Source organism: Bufo gargarizans, unplaced genomic scaffold (genome assembly GCF_014858855.1).
Source record: "Bufo gargarizans isolate SCDJY-AF-19 unplaced genomic scaffold, ASM1485885v1 fragScaff_scaffold_189_pilon, whole genome shotgun sequence".
In the NCBI taxonomy this organism is placed as follows: domain Eukaryota; kingdom Metazoa; phylum Chordata; class Amphibia; order Anura; family Bufonidae; genus Bufo; species Bufo gargarizans.
Window position 1 is genome coordinate 431,398 of NW_025334068.1, and position 23,106 is coordinate 454,503.

Here is a 23,106-nt window from a genome sequence, read left to right on the forward strand (position 1 = left end):
AGGACCGTGATCAGAGCGATTCCCTCACCAGTGGCACAGATGGGTATTCTGCCCCCGTGGACTGGTTAGGACAGGTGGAAATTTTATTAACAAGTTAAAGTTAACAAGACCCTCCCACCCCACTAAAGAGGGGATCAACCCCAGACCCCTTGTGTTATTTTCTGTCCTGCGGACAGGTCTGGACGGGTGGCGGAGGGGGGGAACCCCGACCCCTGTTCTATCTTTATGCAGGCTTACCCCTGTTGGGGTCAGTTTTGCTTGTCTCGTGCAGGGTGATTTATTAGCCGCATTAGGTGGGCTGCTATGCGGTACCCTTTGTCCTCGGCGGAGTGTCCGTGCGGGGGCGGGGCTCCCTCATGTGTATGCACGGTGCCGGTCCTCTGGCAGTGCGCTTATGTTGGGGTTAAGCGGTCCGCGTTGTTACGGTGGGCGCCGCTATATTGGGAAGTGCCTTCAGACGATAGTTAAAGTCTTCAGGAACCGATGGACAGGAAGGCTGATTGCGCCTTTAGGCATGTTTACTCCTCGGCTTCTGCCTCTGTCGCTATTGCTTCTTCTGAAGTGGCGAACTTCCTTAAAACCAGGTTCGCCCAGATTCAGTCTGACCTGGACCAGGGAGTTTCTAGCGATGATATTTTGGTCTCTTGTAAGACGGCCTGCCTAGCCATTGATTTGCTTTGGCTAAAGCCCTGGAAGGCGGATACTACTTCCAAACACAATCTTTGCGCCATGGCGTATGAACCCGGCAGACTGTTTGGAACAGAGCTGGACCAAATAATGGAAGGACTGTCGGACAAGAAGGGCAAATCCCTTCCCCAAAAGTCCCTTCGTAGTTGGGGCAAGAGGTATGGGTCCAGTTCGGGACCTTAGCCTAGAGCCCAAAGAGATTGCGGTTCCCGTAGAGGGGGAAGATCCTCCAGAGTCTCTAAGCCCCCCCAAGAAGTCCTTGGCGCTCTGATTGCGGGCCTCCTCGAGGCTCTTGGTACCTTGCCGGTCTGACTGGATTTCCAGAACTCCCTGCTCCCCATATTCCCGTAGGTGGTCGCCTACAACATTTTCTAGGGTCTTGGCAGACTCATATCCAAGACCCATGGGTTCTCCATATTATATCTCAGGGATACCTGGTAGACTTGGACAGTCCCCCTTTAGACAAGTTTGTTCAAACAAAATTGCTTCCTTCCAGCAAATAGAGAATTTTGGAGAACTACATTCTGGAGTATCTTCAGAAAGGGGCACTAGAGGAGGTGCCCCTTCAAGATCAGAGAGCAGGTATCTATTCCCCAGTTTTTCTAGTACCCAAGGTGACCGAAGACTGGCGGATGACCATAGATCTGAGATACTTCAATCAGTTCATCAGACGCAAGCGTTTCCGGATGGAAACTATCCAGTCAGTGACCAATCTTCTCTTGCCAGGGGACTTCCTGGCAACCTTGGACCTCAAGAATGCCTACCTTCATATTCCCATCCATCCTGGGTCCAGAAGATTCTTAAGGATCGCGGTGCAAATCAGAGGAGTCCTAAAACACTTTCAGTTTGTGGCCCTCCTCCACCAGCTAGGATAGATAATCAACTGGGACAAGTCCCAGTTCCTACCAGCTACGTCAGTGAAGTTTCTAGGATTCCTGGTGGATTTAGTGGAAATGACTATTCATCTTATTCCCGAAAGAAGGCTATCTGTTAAGAATTCAGCCCGCTCTCTCTCAGTACCTCGGATGGTAACCATTCGTACTTTGATGAGAATGTTGAGACTAATGTCATTAACCGCAGAGGCGGTTCCTTGGGCATGATGGCACCTACGTCTGCTACATTTGGAGGTACTAGCCAAGTGGAATCACAGTCCGTGCACTCCCTATCTTATCGGGCCCTCTCCTCCCTAAGATGGTGGACCCATCTCGAGGACGGCAAGTCCCTGATCAAACCCTCTTGGATAATACTTACCACAGATGCATCCCTAGTAGGCTGGGGAGCACATATTCTAGTCATGACAGTCCAAGGAATCTGGACACCTGAGGAGAAGTTATTATCATCAAATCAGGGCTATCAAGCTAGCCCTTTTTCATTTCGCTCCCTGCATTAAAGGCAAAGCAGTGAGAGTACAGTCAGACAGCATGATCGCTGTAATGTATATCAACAATCAGGGAGGCACAAAGTCTCCTGAGAGAGATAGGTGTGACATTGGATTGGACAGAATTGAACCTCACCCACTTATCAGCCGTCCACATTCGTGGAGTTCACAATATGATAGCAGATCGTCTGAGCCGAGGTCTTCCAACCGGGGAGTGGTCTCTCCCTCTAGACATCTTCAAAGAGATAACGCTTATGTGGGGAATGCCAGAGATCGATCTCATGGCAACGAGGTTCAACACCAAGGTGGAGAGGTATTGCTCCCTTTAGAGGTAGGACAACCCGGTGGCAATAGATGCACTGTCAATCCCATGGAAGTTCGGGCTGGCTTATATCTTCCCTCCAATTTCCTTGATTCCGAGGGTATTGATAAAAATCAGGCAGGACCAAGAGTCCGTCATCGACATCATTCCATACTGGCCGAAAAGAGCTTGGTTTACCGAAGTCATTAAAATGAGTCGGGGGCACTCAGACCTCCTCAAATCTTCAAATGTTCAACCTGACAGCCTGGAGGTTGATCAGTCCCTTTCAAGAATAGAAGGGCTATTGGGGTCTGTTTTGAGAACCCTAGAGAACTCCAGATCTGAGGCTACCAACAGATCTTATTCAAGAATTTGAAAGATTTTCTCAACTTCGTGTTCCAGTCGTCAACTGTCATCCACTGATGTGTCCATACCTACCATCCTACAGTTCCTGCAGGATGGACTGGATAAAGGGTTGTCACCTTCGACCCTCAGAGTGCAAGCTTCTGCTATCTCGGCCTGTCTCAACAGGTCTATTCCTCAAGAACCCCTTATCAAGAGGTTCCTTAGGGGAGCTTCAAGGTTAAAGCCTACGATAATTAAACCTATCCCGATATGGGATTTAACGGTCGTGCTCAGGGGGTTATCATCTCCCCCCCTTTGAGCCCTTAGAGGAGGTGGAGCTCAAGTTTCTAACCTGGAAAATTACCTTTTTATTAGCTCTCACTTCTGCAAAACGAGTTGGGGAACTCCAAGCTTTTTCTGTTTTTGAGCCGTACACCAAGTTCCTGCAAGACCGGGTGCTGCTCAAGTTTTTACCGACCTTTATTCCAAAGGTGCCTTCATTCAGCAACATCAACCAGGTGATTTCCCTTCCAGTTTTGGCTCCTCTCCCCTCCTCGGAGGAAAGGGGGCTCCATACCCTCGACTTTTTGAGATGTCTCAGGATTTATCTGGAGCGGTCCAAGGTATTTAGGAAGGATGGAAACCTCCTTATCCTTTTTTCCGGTACCCACAAGGGTAGGAAAGCCTCTAAACCCTCCATCAGTCGATGGATCAAAGAGGCAATTCGGGAGTCTTATGTGTCTCAAGGTTCTGAGCCACCTGAGTTTGTGAAGGCCCACTCTACTCGAGTGGTGGCTACTTCCTTTGCAGAAAGAAGCTCGATTCCGCTGGATGTCAACTGTAAGTCGGCTTCTTGGAGTTCACACTCCACTTTTATCTCACACTATAGAGTGGATTCTAGGATAGATAGCTATTCCTCATTTGGCCGGACAGTATTATCTTCCGCCAGGCATGAGAGCCCTCCCAAGGGGGTTTCTACTTGCTAATCCCCATCTGTGCCACTGGTTAGGACGTAAGGGAATCGTTAATTTCTAACGATAATTTGTTTTCCCTTAGTCCTAACAGTGGCACACAAATATCCCCCCTTAGTTACTTTAGTGTTGGCTTTTTTTCTGCTAGTAACTACACAAGGGGACTGGGGTTTGATCCCCCTCTTTATTGGGGTGGGAGGGTCTTGTTAATTGCTTAATTACTTTCACTTGTCAATAAAGTTTTCTCCTGTCCTAACCAGTCCACGGGGGCAGAATACCCCATCTGTGCCACTGTTAGGACTAAGGGAAAACAAATTATCGTTAGAAATTTACGATTATCGGTGCAGCCCAGGACCCAGAGCCTGGAAAACCCCTTAATAGGGACTCTTTCACACCCCCCTCCTTCCCCCAGACTCTTCCACACTTCCCCCTGGACTCTTCCGCATCCCTCCTCCCCCCAGACTCTTCTGCGACAATGCTGCCCCGACCCCCAGACTCTTCCGTGTGCCTGCACGGCCCCCCTGGACTCTTACTCCCCCTCCCCCCGGGACTTATTTTTAATGTTTTTGGCGAGTTAGAGCCACCCTTGGTCATCCTCTCCGCTGGAGCAGCCCCCCCACTAGGGCATATAGCGCCATCATCACTGGTACTGAAGAATAGATCTGCTCCGGATTATCGGCCTTGCCTCCTCCATTATGTCATCCCGTCTTATTACTCAGATACTGACATCTACGCTACATCACTGACATCTCCAAGAAAGGACAGAGACTTTATTTAGTCCCAAGGTTATCAGGCGATGGATCCATCTGGTGTCTCCTGGTTGTAGCTTCTTATCAATACCACCTTGTCTGGGACCTGATCTTGCTGAGGTTCGAGGTATCGCCCTGAGGTTGGTGCCTCATATGTCTGGATGGAGCTTGTCGGGGGGTAATAATTCAATTAACAATTATGGTCATAAAAATAATTAACCATAAAAAATAAAATAAATTATAAAATTTGTCATAACTTAAAATCATGACCTGGTGAATTGTAGACAACCTAATTGATACAATTCACATCTGAGGCCGATTATTTCCTCAGATAAATAAGTTCTTTTGACGTCAGATTACGTTAATGATAAAACATGTAGTTCTGCATTATACAATAATACACAGTTTATTTGTTACGAGGTTATAAACATATATAAGTAAATGAACACAATGATACATGCAAATGAATATTTATAGCGTTAATATAAAGCATTACAAGCTTAACAATACATGTGAGTGGAAATAACTTGTCACATTATGACCAAGCTATTATTAGGTTAAGATATCAAAATAGGAACATCATTTATATACCTTACTTCTGTTCAGAGAAAACCTCATGATATCAGGACAGGCATGTCTAATCCTAGACTTCAATATGGAATGCTAAATACATTCTGCCCCTTCTAACCAACTACACGTCACATGACTTCAGGCATGGTCAAATCCATCCAAGGATATAGCTTAGAAGAGATAACTGTATCCTTCCGCCCCATCCTGGACTATTTTCACACATATGACTTTGGTAAGACCATTAAGGCAAATAACAGGAATCTAGGATCTTTGCTAGACCATATCTTAAATGGGAAGGACTTGAAACAAGTCTTTCCTGTGGGAATCCATCACTTAGCTTGGTGAAGAATATTCTATCAATATATATATATATATATACATATATCTAAGCAAGCATTTAATGCTTTGCTAGATTATGAGTCTTGATTCTTCTGCAGGTAGAATGAAGTCTCACAATATCCTAAGACTACATCTCAATATGGAGATGATCAATTAATGTATTTATTTATTCGCCAATCTAGATGGTATAATTTCACCCACACTATCCAATTAGTCTTAATAAAATGAAATATCATTTTCTGTGTCTCTTACCAAGTCCTAGTAGGAATCTCACTTTTGTTCCTAGGAAAGCTGGGTGGTCCATCATAGCGCATCTCACCATGGCTTTCATCTTGATAGACCCCTCTAGAGAGCTCAACTTCTCCTCTCTTTCATCCTTCTAATGTGTTTCTCCTTTGTGAGTTTTAGTTCTCCCTCTAATCTTTTTCTTCTCCCCTTGTGTGTGGTTTATGATCACAAACTTATCAGTTAGACACACCTTCCTAGTTTGGAACTTTCCAATCATTGTCGGATGGCGTGACCATTGATAAAAAATGTGACATTATAACCTTACCCAGAATGCACTTTTGCTACTGTTGTAATGTCACCTACTGATACCTAGGTGGCACTGCTGTGTAAGCTATTTGCATCATAGTATAAAGGGTTAACTTATGTAAGTCTGAGTAAAATGTGTTATATACATTTGACCTTAGAAACTTTAATTCAAAGCTATAGGGATTAATTCTGACACTTGTAGCAATTAGAGACAGACCTCTAGGCGTCTCTTTGGATGTTTCTCACACTGTTGATTTATGGACCATAATAGTATGAATGGCCTTGTTTTCTCACAGAGATACCAGTACCTCCTGTCATACCAAAGATGTGATTCATTGTTACAAAACATACATCTTTACAGACAATCTTTTATAATGAGACATATATATATAATATTCTAGATATATGTTGTCTTCATAACATATAACAATATAATATAAACAAATATATATATATATATCCTACTGATTGTCATATGCTAAGGACTAAGGCTCATTAAATGAATACGTGAATATTATTGTGGCAAAACCAACCTCGCCACTGGGTGGTGGAGAAGCCTGGTTGCCAGCCTCTTGCCCCAGGATTATGGGCCCTCTCATCAGCCCATGCTAAACTTAAACCCCATGGCGATTTGACTGTGTTTGTGGCATCTGAGCGCTGTTTGGATATATTGAGCGCTCAGATCCAAGCCATCTGGGGATATGTTAAATGTCTATATTTACTGTAATGGTTGGGACATTGTATTTTTGAATAGTGATGTCTGTCCTATTGTCCCCGTGTGTATTGGCGATTTCCCTTTGTCCCGAGAGATGATTGAATTACTCCTCGGTTGTCTCCAGGACAGAAGACATTGTTTAAAACTATGTATTCTCCTGCCTGTGATAATTACATCAACCCATTGTGTAAGGTAATTGTATCACAGGCAGAGGGGAGGATTTTGTATGGGAGTGTTTAAACTGTAAAGCTGTAAAGGATTGGCTGCTAGGTTATGTCCTCAGTTCCCAACCAGGTCCACGGGGGTGGAAACCTTGTTGGAAAATGTGTATAAGTCAATGCTTGTATGTTCAATAAAGACTTCAACATAGAGCCTCGTCTCATGTGTGTGGGGATTGCTATACGCTGTATACTCCCCTGGCTATAACTACTAGCTCTTGTAAGAGCTGTTCCTGCTCTCTGGATTTCGGAGAGGTTCACCCACTGGAGCCTTGTCAAAGGTCCAGGGTGGGTAGGAGACGATGAGACCTCAACCAAGCTTCGGCGGTTCGTGGGGTCTGCAGTGCTTACGGTGTCAAGTGGAGTGCTTGGAGTCCTCGGGAAGCACTAGGAGCATCCATCGACAGCGGTACCCGGTCGGGGTGCCAGGAGATCCGTTACAATTATATATTTTGCTTCATTAATAAATACCTAATTGTATAGATAATTATCACCAGCTGCATAGAGCTTATCTTTATCTCCCACCATAAATTTAAAAGTAGACAAGGCGAGGCCTCTTCTCAGACCGGTACATTAATGAGAAGAATAACACTGAAGAGTAGAAACCTTTTTACACAGAAACCTTTGTGCGATCTTACTTTGGCCTACTCAAGACATACAAAATTGTAAATATAGTGTACAAAGCGTAATAAGCCACTCACCACGTCAAGGTCACCTCTATGAGTGGTCCCTAACACTAGTTCCTACCTGTTATGGGCCATGACAGCCACACAAAGTCCAGGGAGCGCAGGTACAGCATGCACGCCAGGCACACTCTGCTTTTAACCCCGTCCGGTGCCATAACAGCTTCCATCGGATCCAGGGATGCAAGTACCAACATGCATGCTGAGCCCACTATATACTTCTCTTGGAGCCAAATGGCTACTGGTAGGCGCTATAATAACAGACTCAGTTTTATACTGACTTTTAAACCAGCCTCCAGGGCAGACTAACTGGTCAGGTGTGCATGACTGCATGGAGATCGCCACGCCTCCAATATATACTACAAAGAAAAAAATGTGGGGGGTTCAGTCAGCACAACCTTGTATGCAGGTGCACATTGCTATGGCGAAATACACATACAAACGCAAAAACACAAATGCAATGGCACTCTGCAACCAGCACTCTGCCCTGCCTCTATGCTGGATGTTGAATGAGGCATTAGTGTACATTTTGGCCAAAGCGTAATAAGCCACTCACCACGTCAAGGTCGCCTCTATGAGTGGTCCCTAACACTAGTTCCTACCTGTTATGGGCCATGACAGCCACACAAAGTCCAGGGAGCGCAGGTACAGCATGCATGCCAGGCACACTCTGCTTTTAACCCCGTCCGGTGCCATAACAGCTTCCATCGGATCCAGGGATGCAAGTACCAACATGCATGCTGAGCCCAATATATACTTCTCCTGGAGCCAAATGGCTACTGGTAGGCGCTATAAAGGCAGACTCAGTTTTATACTGACTTTAACCACTTCAGCCCCCCTAGCTGAAACCCCCTTAATGACCAGAGCACTTTTTACACTTCTGCACTACACTACTTTCACCGTTTATCGCTCGGTCATGCAACTTACCACCCAAATGAATTTTACCTCCTTTTCTTCTCACTAATAGAGCTTTCATTTGGTGGTATTTCATTGCTGCTGACATTTTTACTTTTTTTGTTATTAATCGAAATTTAACGATTTTTTTGCAAAAAAATGACATTTTTCACTTTCAGTTGTAAAATTTAGCAAAAAAAAAAACGACATCCATATATAAATTTTTCGCTAAATTTATTGTTCTACATGTCTTTGATAAAAAAAAAAAGGTTTGGGTAAAAAAAAATGGTTTGGGTAAAAGTTATAGCGTTTACAAACTATGGTACAAAAATGTGAATTTCCGCTTTTTGAAGCAGCTCTGAGTTTCTGAGCACCTGTCATGTTTCCTGAGGTTCTACAATGCCCAGACAGTAGAAACACCCCACAAATGACCCTGTAGCGGAGTGCAATATTAGAATCCACGATCTCCGCTGGTATAACAGGTAAATCCACAGTCAGCGCTGAACAGTGCGGCAATATTCCCAATCCTCCCAATAACCGAACGAAACACAGTCTGGAAGTCAACAACCCGCTTTATTCACAAGCTTGTATATTTATACAGTTCCCCAGCCATTGTACACAAAATCCCCTTCCCTCTGTCTGTACACAATAAACAAAACCAAATGAGCCTTGTCTGAGACGTAATTACCCAACACAATAAGCATTGTCTGAGGACGTAATCCACAAAATACAATTACCAAACGTAATGGACTAACTTGACCCCTGGCATACACATATACAATGTAACCGAACACATAATCACATACATAATCTGTAGGACAGCCTGAATGCAATCTGCTACCCAGTCTTAAAGGGGCAGTAGTAGCAATATAACATACCACATGCCCAAATATTGCATTCAAACGTACGGACAACCTTTCTTACATTATAGTCCAGAAGTGGCTAGGTTTGCCACAGACCCCATTTTGGAAAGAAGACACCCTAAGGTATTCGCTGATGGGCATAATGAGTTCATAGAACTTTTTATTTTTTGTCACATGTTAGCGGAAAATGATGATTTTTTATATATTTTTTTTCCTTACAAAGTCTCATATTCCACTAACTTGTGACAAAAAATAAAAAATTCTAGGAACTCGCCATGCCCCTCACGGAATACCTTGGGGTGTCTTCTTTCCAAAATGGGGTCACTTGTGGGGTAGTTATACTGCCCTGGCATTTTAGGGGCCCATATGCGTGAGAAGTAGTTTGCAATCAAAATCTGTAAAAAATGACCGGTGAAATCCTAAAGGTGCTCTTTGGAATGTGGGCCCCTTTGCCCACCTAGGCTGCAAAAGAGTGTCACACATGTGGTATCGCCGTACTCAGGAGAAGTTGGGCAATGTGTTTTGGGGTGTTATTTTACATATACCCATGCTGGGTGAGAGAAATATCTTGGCAAAAGACAACTTTTCCCAATTTTTTATACAAAGTTGGCATTTGACCAAGATATTTATCTCACCCAGCATGGGTATATGTAAAATAACACCCCAAAACACATTGCCCAACTTCTCCTGAGTACAGCGATACCAGATGTGTGACACTTTTCTGCAGTCTAGGTGGGCAAAGGGGCCCACATTCCAAAGAGCACCTTTCGGATTTCACCGGCCATTATTTACAGATTTTGATTTCAACTACTTCGCACACATTAGGGCCCCTAAATTGCCAGGGCAGTATAACTACCCCACAAGTGACCCCATTTTGGAAAGAAGACACCCCAAGGTATTCCGTGAGGGGCATGGCGAGTTCCTAGAATTGTTTATTTTTTGTCACAAGTTAGTGGAATATGAGACTTTGTAAGAAAAAAAAAAATATAAAAAAATCATCCTTTTCCGCTAACTTGTGACAAAAAATTAAAAATTCTAGGAACTCGCCATGCCCCTCACGGAATACCTTGGGGTGTCTTCTTTCCAAAATGGGGTCACTTGTGGGGTAGTTATACTGCCCTGGCAATTTAGGGGCCCTAATGTGTGAGAAGTAGTTTGAAATCAAAATCTGTAAAAAATGGCCGGTGAAATCCTAAAGGTGTTCTTTGGAATGTGGGCCCCTTTGCCCACCTAGGCGGCAAAAAAGTGTCACACATCTGGTATCGCCGTACTCAGGAGAAGTTGGGGAATGTGTTTTGGGGTGTAATTTTACATATACCCATGCTGGGTGAGATAAATATCTTGGTCAAATGCCAACTTTGTATAAAAAAATGGGAAATGTTGTCTTTTGCCAAGATATTTCTCTCACCCAGCATGGGTATATGTAAAATTACACCCAAAAACACATTGCCCTATCTCTCCTGAGTACGGCGATACAACATGTGTGACACTTTTTTGCACCCTAGATGCGCAAAGCGGCCCCAATTCCTTTTAGGAGGGCATTTTTAAACATTTTGATCCCAGACTTCTTCTCACGCTTTCGGGCCCCTAAAATGCCAGGGCAGTATAAATACCCCACATGTGACCCCATTTTGGAAAGAAGACACCCCAAGGTATTCAATGAGGGGCATGGCGAGTTCATAGAATTATTTTTTTTTGGCACAAGTTAGCGGAAATTGATTTTTTTTTGTATTTTCTCACAAAGTCTCCCTTTCCGCTAACTTGGGACAAAAATGTCAATCTTTCATGGACTCAATATGCCCCTCACGGAATACCTTGGGGTGTCTTATTTCCTAAAATGGGGTCACATGTGGGTTATTTATACTGCCCTGGCATTTTAGGGGCCCTAAAGCGTGAGAAGAAGTCTGGAATATAAATGTCTAAAAATTTTTACGCATTTGGATTCCGTGAGGGGTATGGCGAGTTCATGTGAGATTTTATTTTTTGACACAAGTTAGTGGAATATGAGACTTAGTAAGGAAAAAAAAAAATATATATATTTCCGCTAACTTGGGCCAAAAAAATGTCTGAATGGAGCCTTACAGGGGGGTGATCAATGACAGGGGGTGATCAGGGAGTGTATATGGGGTGATCACCCCCTTGTCATTGATCACCCCCCTGTAAGGCTCCATTCAGACGTCCGTATGCGTTTTGCGGATCCGATCCATGTATCCGTGGATCCGTAAAAATCATACGGACGTCTGAATGGAGCCTTACAGGGGGGTGATCAATGACAGGGGGTGATCAATGACGGGGGGTGATCAGGGAGTCTATATGGGGTGATCAGGGAGTCTATATGAAGTGATCAGGGGTTCATAAGGGGTTAATAAGTGACAGGGGGGGTGTAGTGTAGTGTTTTGTGGTACTTTACACAGCTACCTGTGTCCTCTGGTGGTCGATCCAAACAAAAGGGACACCAGAGGACCAGGTAGCAGGTATATTAGACGCTGTTATCAAAACAGCGTCTAATATACCTGTTAGGGGTTAAAAAAAACGCATCTCCAGCCTGCCAGCGAACGATCGCCGCTGGCAGGCTGGAGATCCACTCGCTTACCTTCCTTCACAGGAAATCTCGGCTATCGCGAGATGACGCGTATATGCGTCGTTGAGCGCACAGCTGCCGCACAGATCTGCAATAGGCGGTCCCGAGGCGGTTAAAACCAGCCTCCAGGGCAGACTAACTGGACAGGTGTGCATGACTTTTATAGCGCCTAAAAATTTGATTCGATTTCGATACCATAAAAAAAGTACTGCGATATTCGATACCATTCAATACCACGTGAAAGAAATAAAACACCAAAAAAGCCATGTGCATTCCGCATTTAAAAAAATGCGCGCAGTTTTTATTTTATTTTTTTCTGATCCGTTTGCCGCATAGGAATTTTTTAAAATATTTTAATAGTTTGAAATTTTCGGACGTGGCGATTTGTAATAAATGTATTTATTGTTTATATAATTTATATGGAAAATTGGGAAAAGGGGTTATTAATACTTAATATTTGGGGTTTTTATGTAACTTTTTTAATAACTATTTCCCCCCTTAGGGGCTGGAACCTAGGGTCTTTTGATCCCTTGTCCTATTCACCCTGATAGAGCTCTATTGTGGTGACCAGGACTTCACACTGTCCCTGCTGCCCTGTGCATAGTACACACAGCAGCAGGGATGTTACTATGGCAACCAATAGTACACACAGCAGCAGGGATGTTACTATGGCAACCAATCGGAGCCCCAGGATTACACTGCTGGGGCTCCGATCAAAAGCTGCCACTGCTGCCAATGAGAGGTGGTGAGGGGACTCTGTGGCCACCAGTGATGGTCAGTTTGCAGTGTTCGCCAGCGAACACATGCAGGCTGCCATCTTTAGTAAGGTAGACTCACCCGTCCGGCGATGCACAGGTAAGCCCTTACCTGTACCTGTGACGAGGGAGCCAGTCTGAAATCAAATGTGGTCACCGGGAGCAGGCAGTTCCGAGAACAGCTGCCGGGGGCCTTCATCGGGCTGTTCTCGGAACTGCCTGCTCCCGGTGACTGCATTTGATTTCAGACCGGCTCGTGGCACAGGTAAGGGCTTACCTGTGCATCGCCGGACGGGTGAGTCTACCTTACTAAAGATGGCAGCCTGCATGTGTTCACTGGTGAACACTGCGAACTGACCATCACTGGTGGCCACTGCCACCAATGAGAAGGGGAGGGGACCCTGTGGCCACTGCCACCAATGGTTTTAATACTGGGGGGGTTGAGGGGGTGGGCGCACTGCACCACCAATGATAATTAACCTTTAATACAGGAGACGGGTGCCGGCCTGTATTAGGTGATGTTTTTTCTTCCTGGCTGTGACGCCATTGAGAAAAAAGGCAGTCTCCTCCCCATTGCTCCGATGCTAGCAATTAGCATACAGAGCTGGAGAATACACCGGGGGCCACAGCGGCGAATGGAGCGGCGCCTAGGAATAATAGTAAGTGCGGTGAGATTCCTGGGCGCCGCTCTACATATCTTGATAGTTAGTTTATAATGTTTGGACCCATGAAAGGTCCTCTACTATCATTGGTGGCGCAGTGCGCCCGCCCCTCCTCATTGGTGGCAGCGGCGGCACAGGGGGAGGGAGAGAGTGACTCATTGTCCTCTGTGCTGCCGAGGGAACATGTGCTGCTGACAGTGCGCTCATGTTCTGTGATGCTAGGCTGCGCAGTAGGGCAGCCTAGTATCGATAAATGTCAAATCCTGGTTTCGTATTGATACCGGGAAAAAAGTATTAATTGTGTATCGATATTTTGATACCTGCAACAACCCTACTCAGGACACTTTTCTCACATACGTCATGTTTACCGAGGCAGGGGATGAATGAGGCTCTGACTGTCAGGTGGTAATAATTCAATTAAGAATTATTAATTATGGTCATAAAAACAATTAACCATAAAAAAATTAAATTTATAAAATTTGTCATAAATTCTTAAAATCATGACCCGGTGAATTGTAGACAACCTAATTGATACAATTCACATCTGAGGCCGACTATTTCCTCAGATAAATAAGTTCTTTTTGACGTGAGATGGCGTTAATGATAAACATGTAGTTCTGCATTATACAATAATACACAGGTATTATAAAAATATGCAGATTTATTGGTTACAAGGTTATAAACATATATAAGTAAATGAACACAATGATACATGCAAATGAATATACATAGCGTTAATATAAAGCATTACAAGCTTAACACATGTGAGTGGAAATAACTTGTCACATTATAACCAAGCTGTTATTAGGTTAGGATATCAAATAGGAACATAAGTTACATATATACATCACTACTGTTCAGAGAAAACCTCATGATATCAGGACGGGCCTGTCTAATCCTAGACATCAATATGGAATGCTAGATACATTCCACCCCCTCTAACCAACTATACATCACATGACTTCCAGAATGGGCAAATCCATCCAAGGATATAACTCAGAAGAGATAACTGTATCCTTCCGCCCCATCCTGGACTATTTTCACACTTGTTACTTTGGTAAGACCATTAAGACAAATAACAGGGATCTAGGATCTTTGCTAGACCATATCTTAAATGGGAAGGACCTGAAACAAGTCTTTCCTGTGGGAATCCATCACTTAGCTTGGCGAAGAATGTTCTATCAATATATATATATATCTAAGCAATTATTTAAAGGGGTTGTCCAGGTTCAGAGCTGAACCCGGACATACCCTTATTTTCACCCCGGCAGCCCCCCTGAGCCTAGCATCGGAGCATCTCATGCTCCGATGCGCTCCAGTGCCCTGCGCTAGATCGCGCAGGGCACGGGCTCTTGTGTTTTCAATAACACACTGCCGGGCGGTAACTTCCGCCCAGCAGTGTGTTCGGTGACGTCACCGGCTCTGAGGGGCGGGCTTTAGCTCTGCCCTAGCCGTTTTACTGCATTTATTCGCCAATCTAGATGGTATAATTTCACCCACACTATCAAATTAGTCTTAATAAAATGAAATATCATTTTCTGTGTCTCTTACCAAGTCCTAGTAGGAATCTCACTTCTGCTCCTAGGAAAGTTGGGTGGTTCATCATAGCGCATCTAACCATGGCTTTCATCCTGATAGACACCTCTAGAGAGCTCAACTTGTCTCCTTCTCCTCCCTTTCTTGTGTGTGTCTGTCTCTCCCTGTGTGTGGTTTATGATCACAAACTTATCAGTTAGACACACCTTCCTAGTTTGGAACTTTCCAATCATAGTCGGAAGGGGCGTGACCATTGATAAGAAATATGACATCATAACCTTACCCAGAATGCACTTTTGCTACTGTTGTAATGTCACCTACTGATACCTAGGTGGCACTACTGTGTAAGCTATTTACATCATAGTATAAAGGGTTAACTTATGTAAGTCTGAATAAAATGTATTCTATACATTTTGACCTTAAAAGCTTTAATTCAAAGCTATAGGGATTAATTCTGACACTTGTAGCAATTAGAGACAGACCTCTAGGCGTCTCTCTGAATGTTTCTCACACTGTCAAATGGCCAGGAATTAATAGGAAGGTTCCTGAGTCAAACAAAGGACTAGAACCGGACCCTGTGCCGCCTAGGCTAATGAGGCCCACATCTGTTCCCTATCTTGGGACAATTTACTATTAATTTCTGGCGATACAAACACATCAATTGTGTGCAGCATAGACAAAGAACTCCTGAGTTGATTTACATGTCAGGCACTGGTTGCATTTGTGTAATAACACTTTACTGCAACAACTTATCTGCGGTTCTGGTATGGGCTTAACCCCTTCAGTACCAGGACAGTAATATTGACTATGTATAGACCACGCCCTTCTATGGGTTGTAAACGTGATCTGGCTGTAGCATTCTAATGCCAGCAACAATATACATGACAATTTATCAGTAATATGTCATCTCATCAATCAGATCTCACTGAGGCCTCCATTTATGTCGGGTGGTAATAATTCAATTAAGAATTATTAATTATGGTCATAAAAATAATTAACCATAAAAAAAAATGTTTATAAAATTTGTCATAAATTCTTAAAATCATGACCCGGTGAATTGTAGACAACCTAATTGATACAAATCACATCTGAGTCCGACTATTTCCTCAGATAAATAAGTTCTTTTTGACGTGAGATGGCGTTAATGATAAACATGTAGTTCTGCATTATACAATAATACACAGGTTTATAAAAATATGCAGATTTATTGGATACAAGGTTATAAACATATATAAGTAAATAAACACAATGATGCAAATGAATATTTATAGCGTTAATATAAAGCATTACAAGCTTAATACATGTGAGTGGAAATAACTTGTCACATTATAACCAAGCTATTATTAGGTTAGGATATCAGAATAGGAACATAAGTTACATATATACATCACTACTGTTCAGAGAAAACCTCATGATATCAGGACAGGCATGTCTAATCCTAGACATCAATATGGAACGCTAAATACATTCCGCCCCACTCTAACCAACTATACATCACATGACTTCAGGCATGGGCAAATCCATCCAAGGATATAACTTAGAAGAGATAACTGTATCCTTCCGCCCCATCCTGGACTATTTTCACACATATGACTTTGGTAAGACCATTAAGACAAATAACAGGAATCTAGGATCTTTGCTAGACCATATCTTAAATGGGAAGGACTTGAAACAAGTCTTTCCTGTGGGAATCCATCACTTAGCTTGGTGAAGAATATTCTATCAATATATATATATATACATATATCTAAGCAAGCATTTAATGCTTTGCTAGATTATGAGTCTTGATTCTTCTGCAGGTAGAATGAAGTCTCACAATATCCTAAGACTACATCTCAATATGGAGATGATCAATTAATGTATTTATTCGCCAATCTAGATGGTATAATTTCACCCACACTATCAAATTAGTCACTATCATTTTCTGTGTCTCTTACCAAGTCCTAGTAGAAATCTCACTTCTGCTCCTAGGAAAGCTGGGTGGTCCATCATAGCGCATCTCACCATGGCTTTCATCCTGATAGACACCTCTAGAGAGCTTTACTTGTCTCCTCTCCTCTTTCTTGTGTGTGTGTTTCTCCCCCCTGTGTATGGTTTATGATCACAAACGTATCAGTTAGACACACCTTCCTAGTTTGGAACTTTCCAATCATAGTCGGATGGGCGTGACCATTGATAAGAAATGTGACATCATAACCTTATCCAGAATGCACTTTTGCTACTGTTGTAATGTCACCTACTGATACCTAGGTGGCACTGCTGTGTAAGCTATTTACATCATAGTATAAAGGGTTAACTTATGTAAGTCTGAATAAAACGTATTCTATACATTTTGACCTTAAAAGCTTTAATTCAAAGCTATAGGGATTAATTCTGACACTTGTAGCAATTAGAGACAGACCTCTAGGCGTCTCTCTGAATGTTTCTCACACTGTTTATTTGTGGATCATAAATAACTTCAATGGCTTTGTTTTCTCAGAGATATCAGTACCTCCTCTCATACCAAAGAGGTGAATAATTGTTATAAAACACACATCTTCACAGACACTGTTTTAGAGACGAAGATTCTCCTAATGTGAAATAGGATATAAAATACTGGATCCATGTCTTCATAACATATAACAGTATAATATAATATATATTATATGTTCTACTGATTGTCTTATGCTAAGGACTAAGGCTCGTTAAATGAATACATGAATATTATATATTTGCTTCATTGATAAATGCCTAATTGTATAGGTAATTATCACCAGCTGCATAGAGCTTATCTTTATCTCCCGTCATAAATTTAAAAGTAGACAAGGCGAGGCCTCTTCTCAGACCGGTACATTCATGAGAAGAATAACACTAAAAAGTAGAAACCTTCGTATGACCTTACCTTGGCCTACTCAAGACATACAAAATTGTAACTATAGTCGAGCATGGCTCTTAACCACTTCAGCCCCGCTAGGTGAAACCCCCTTCATGACCAGAGCACTTTTTACACTTCGGCACTGCACTACTTTCACGGTTTATTGCTCGGTCATACAACTTACCACCCAAATGAATTTTACCTCCTTTTCTTCTCACTAATGGAGCTTTCATTTGGTGGTATTTCATTGCTGCTGACATTTTTACTTTTTTTGTTATTAATCAAAATGTAACGATTTTTTTGCAAAAAAATGACATTTTTCACTTTCAGCTGTAAAATTTTGCAAAAAAAACTACATCCATATATAAATTTTTCGCCAAATTTATTGTTCTACATGTCTTTGATAAAAAAAAAATGTTTGGGCAAAAAAAAAATGGTTTGGGTAAAAGTTATAGCATTTACAGACTATGGTACAAAAATGTGAATTTCCGCTTTTTGAAACAGCTCTGACTTTCTGAGCACATGTCATGATTCCTGAGGTTCTACAATGCCCAGACAGTAGAAACACCCCACAAATGACCCCATTTCGGAAAGTAGACACCCTAAGGTATTCGCTGATGGGCATAGTGAGTTCATAGAACTTTTTAATTTTTGTCACAAGTTAGCAGAAAATGATGATGATTTTTATTTTTTTTATTTTTCTTACAAAGTCTCATATTCCACTAACTTGCGACAAAAAATAAAAAATTCTAGGAACTCGCCATGCCCCTCACGGAATACCTTGGGGTGTCTTCTTTCCAAAATGGGGTCACTTGTGGCGTAGTTATACTGCCCTGGCAATTTAGGGGCCCAAATGCGTGAGAAGAACTTTGCAATCAAAATGTGTAAAAAATGGCCTGCGAAATCCAAAAGGTGCACTTTGGAATATGTGCCCCTTTGCCCACCTTGGCAGCAAAAAAGTGTGACACATCTGGTATCGCCGTACTCAGGAGAAGTTGGGGAATGTGTTTTGGGGTGTCATTTTACATATACCCATGCTGGGTGAGAGAAATATCTTGGTCAAATGCCAACTTTGTATAAAAAAATGGGAAAAGTTGTCTTTTGCCAAGATATTTCTCTCACCCAGCATGGGTATATGTAAAATGACACCCCAAAACACATTCCCCAACTTCTCCTGAGTACGGCGATACCAGATGTGTTACACTTTTTTGCTGCCAAGGTGGGCAAAGGGGCACATATTCCAAAGTGCACCTTTCGGATTTCGCAGGCCATTTTTTACACATTTTGATTGCAAGGTACTTCTTACACATTTGGGCCCCTAAATTGCCAGGGCAGTATAACTACGCCACAAGTGACCCCATTTTGGAAAGAAGACACCCCAAGGTATTCCATGAGGGGCATGGCGAGTTCCTAGAATTTTTTATTTTTTGTCACAAGTTAGCGGAAAATGATGATTTTTTTTTTTTCTCTTTTTTCCTTACAAAGTCTCATATTCCACTAACTTGCGACAAAAAATAAAAAATTCTAGGAACTCGCCATGCCCCTCACGGAATACCTTGGGGTGTCTTCTTTCCAAAATGGGGTCACTTGTGGGGTAGTTATACTGCCCTGGCAATTTAGGGGCCCAAATGTGTGGTAAGTACCTTGCAATCAAAATCTGTAAAAAATGGCCGGTGAAATCCTAAAGGTGTTCTTTGGAATGTGAGCCCCTTTGCCCACCTTGGCTGCAAAAAAGTGTGACACATGTGGTATCGCCGTACTCAGGAGAAGTTGGGGAATGTGTTTTGGGGTGTCATTTTACATATACCCATGCTGGGTGAGATAAATATCTTGGCAAAAGACAACTTTTCCCATTTTTTTATACAAAGTTGGCATTTGACCAAGATATTTCTCTCACCCAGCATGGGTATATGTAAAATGACACCCCAAAACACATTCCCCAACTTCTCCTGAGTACGGCGATACCAGATGTGTTACACTTTTTTGCTGCCAAGGTGGGCAAAGGGGCACATATTCCAAAGTGCACCTTTCGGATTTCGCAGGCCATTTTTTACACATTTTGATTGCAAGGTACTTCTTACACATTTGGGCCCCTAAATTGCCAGGGCAGTATAACTACGCCACAAGTGACCCCATTTTGGAAAGAAGACACCCCAAGGTATTCCGTGAGGGGCACGGCGAGTTCCTAGAATTTTTTATTTTTTGTCACAAGTTAGCGGAAAATGAGACTTTGTAAGGAAAAAAGAAAAAAAAAAGAAAAATCATCATTTTCCGCTAACTTGTGACAAAAAATAAAAAATTCTAGGAACTCGCCGTGCCCCTCACGGAATACCTTGGGGTGTCTTCTTTCCAAAATGGGGTCACTTGTGGGGTAGTTATACTGCCCTGGCAATTTAGGGGCCCAAATGTGTGGTAAGTACCTTGCAATCAAAATCTGTAAAAAATGGCCGGTGAAATCCTAAAGGTGTTCTTTGGAATGTGAGCCCCTTTGCCCACCTTGGCTGCAAAAAAGTGTGACACATGTGGTATCGCCGTACTCAGGAGAAGTTGGGGAATGTGTTTTGGGGTGTCATTTTACATATACCCATGCTGGGTGAGATAAATATCTTGGCAAAAGACAACTTTTCCTATTTTTTTATACAAAGTTGGCATTTGACCAAGATATTTCTCTCACCCAGCATGGGTATATGTAAAATGACACCCCAAAACACATTGCCCAACTTCTCCTGAGTACGGCGATACCAGATGTGTCACACTTTTTTGCAGCCTAGATGCGCAAAGCGGCCCAAATTCCTTTTAGGAGGGCATTTTTAGACATTTGGATCCCAGACTTCTTCTCACACTTTCGGGCCCCTAAAAAGCCAGGGCAGTATAAATACCCCACATGTGACCCCACTTTGGAAAGAGGACACCCCAAGGTATTCAATGAGGGGCCTGGCGAGTTCCTAGAAATTTTTTATTTTTTGCATAAGTTAGCGGAAATTGATTTTTTTGGTTTTTTTCTCACAAAGTCTCACTTTCCGCTAACTTAGGACAAAAATTTCAATCTTTCATGGACTCAATATGCCCCTCACGGAATACCTTGGGGTGTCTTCTTTCCGAAATGGGGTCACATGTGGGGTATTTATACTGCCCTGGCTTTTTAGGGGCCCTAAAGCGTGAGAAGAAGTCTGGAATATAAATGTCTAAAAATGTTACGCATTTGGATTCCGTGAGGGGTACGGCGAGTGCATGTGAGATTTTATTTTTTGACACAAGTTAGTGGAATATGAGACTTTGTAAGAAAAAACAAAAACAAAAAAAAAATTTCCGCTAACTTGTGCCAAAAAAAATGTCTGAATTTAGCCTTACAGGGGGGGTGATCAATGACAGGTGGGTGATCAATGACAGGGGGAGTGATCAATGACAGGGGGGGTGATCACCCATATAGACTCCCGGATCACCCCCCTGTCACTGATCACCCCCCCTGTAAGGTTCCATTCAGACATCCGCATGATTTTTACGGATCCATGGATACATGGATCGGATCGACAAAAAACATGCGGACGTCTGAATGGAGCCTTACAGGGGGGTTATCAATGACAGGGGGTGATCAGGGAGTGTATATGGGTGATCACCCGCCTGTCATTGATCACCCCCTGTAAGGCTCCATTCAGACGTCCGCATGTGTTTTTGCGGATCCGATCCATGTATCCATGGATCCGTAAAAATCATGCAGACGTCTGAATGGAGCCTTACAGGGGGGTGATCAATGACAGGGGGGTGATCAATGACAGGGGGTGATCAGGGAGTCTATATGGGTGATCACCCGCCTGTCATTGATCACCCCCCTGTAAGGCTCCATTTAGACGTCCGTATGCGTTTTGCGGATCCGATCCATGTATCCGTGGATCCGTAAAAATCATACGGACGTCTGAACGGAGCCTGACAGGGGGGTGATCAATGACAGGGCGGTGATCAATGACAGGGGGGTGATCAGGGAGTTTATATGGGGTGATCATGGGTGATCAGGGGTTCATAAGGGGTTAATAAGTGACTGGGGGGGGGGGGGGTGTAGTGTAGTGTGGTGTTTGGTGCGACTGTACTGACCTACCTGAGTCCTCTGGTGGTCGATCCTAACAAAAGGGACCACCAGAGGACCAGGTAGGAGGTATATTAGACGCTGTTATGAAAACAGCGTCTAATATACCTGTTAGGGGTTAAAAAATTCGGATCTCCAGCCTGCCAGCGAACGATCGCCGCTGGCAGGCTGGAGATCCACTCGCTTACCTTCCGTTCCTGTGAGCGCGCGCGCCTGTGTGCGCGCGTTCACAGGAAATCTCGCGTCTCGCGAGATGACGCGTATATGCGTCCAGGAGGAGTAAAGCAACCACCTCCCGGACGCATATCTGCGTACAGCGGTCGGGAGGTGGTTAAAGGCAATGCACATTCATCTTGACTAGAATGAATTGGATATCAATGCATTTACCTATGAAAATGCACAACATGACACAGACTGAAGAGCTGTGAGCACAGGGAGAACGCTCCGGCCAGAGCAGAGCAGTGTAACAGTCATATACGTGGTGGAAAGCGAGTACGGCAAGCAGTGTGTTTGCAGGAGATCTAGAAGAGTATCAGAACACGTGCAGTACTAACGTAGGACAAGAAAGAGCGGCGAGGAGGTGACTGCACTGCACAGCTGTCTAGGGCTGAATCTACAGACACACACATTCTGAGACTCATTCCGAGAGCTCTCCATGCGCAAGTGGAACTTTTGAGTTTTCTGTAGACGGATTCTTCTGTCAGTGGGTGTGTCTTCGGTGGGTCCCGTGGCTGTCTGCACCAGGCCGGTTTCCAGCATCTTCAGAAGTGGAGAGATTTAGTCACCAACTGTGCGACGTTTCGACTACACAAAGTCTTTCTCAAGCAAGTGAAATACATCAGTGAAGGACATATATGGACCCATAGACCAATTACACTGGGTCATCTCTCACTTGTGGTCGTCATGCTGGATTCAAGAAAACGCAATTACCGGTAACTCATATTACGTTTTTTTGCCTTGACGTGGGTCGTTCCGTGGATTTAAGCCATGTTATTTAACTGTTTCTCTTTACAGGATCCAATAAGCAGATATGGTGCCTTTCTGGCCAGTGCAAGTGGTCGATCATCCCAGGGACCTCAACCTTTACACTCAAGACTATGATTGACATTAGAAGTTTGTGAAGTCCCCGATAGAGAATGTATACTATGTCTCTAAAGGAGGGGAGCGTCTTCTGTTGCCTAGCAAAGCTCCACGCATGCGCAAAATTTCGCGTTGATCTTCTCTATACGAGCATATTTTGACCACCCATCTGCCTATACATTCTAGGGCGCATGGGAAGAGGAGCATCTTGTGTTGCCTGGTAGCGCTCTGCCCTAGGCATGCGTAACTCTACACCTCCTACCCAACGCTATATTCATGACACGGGATGATGTTTATAAGTGGCATCGGT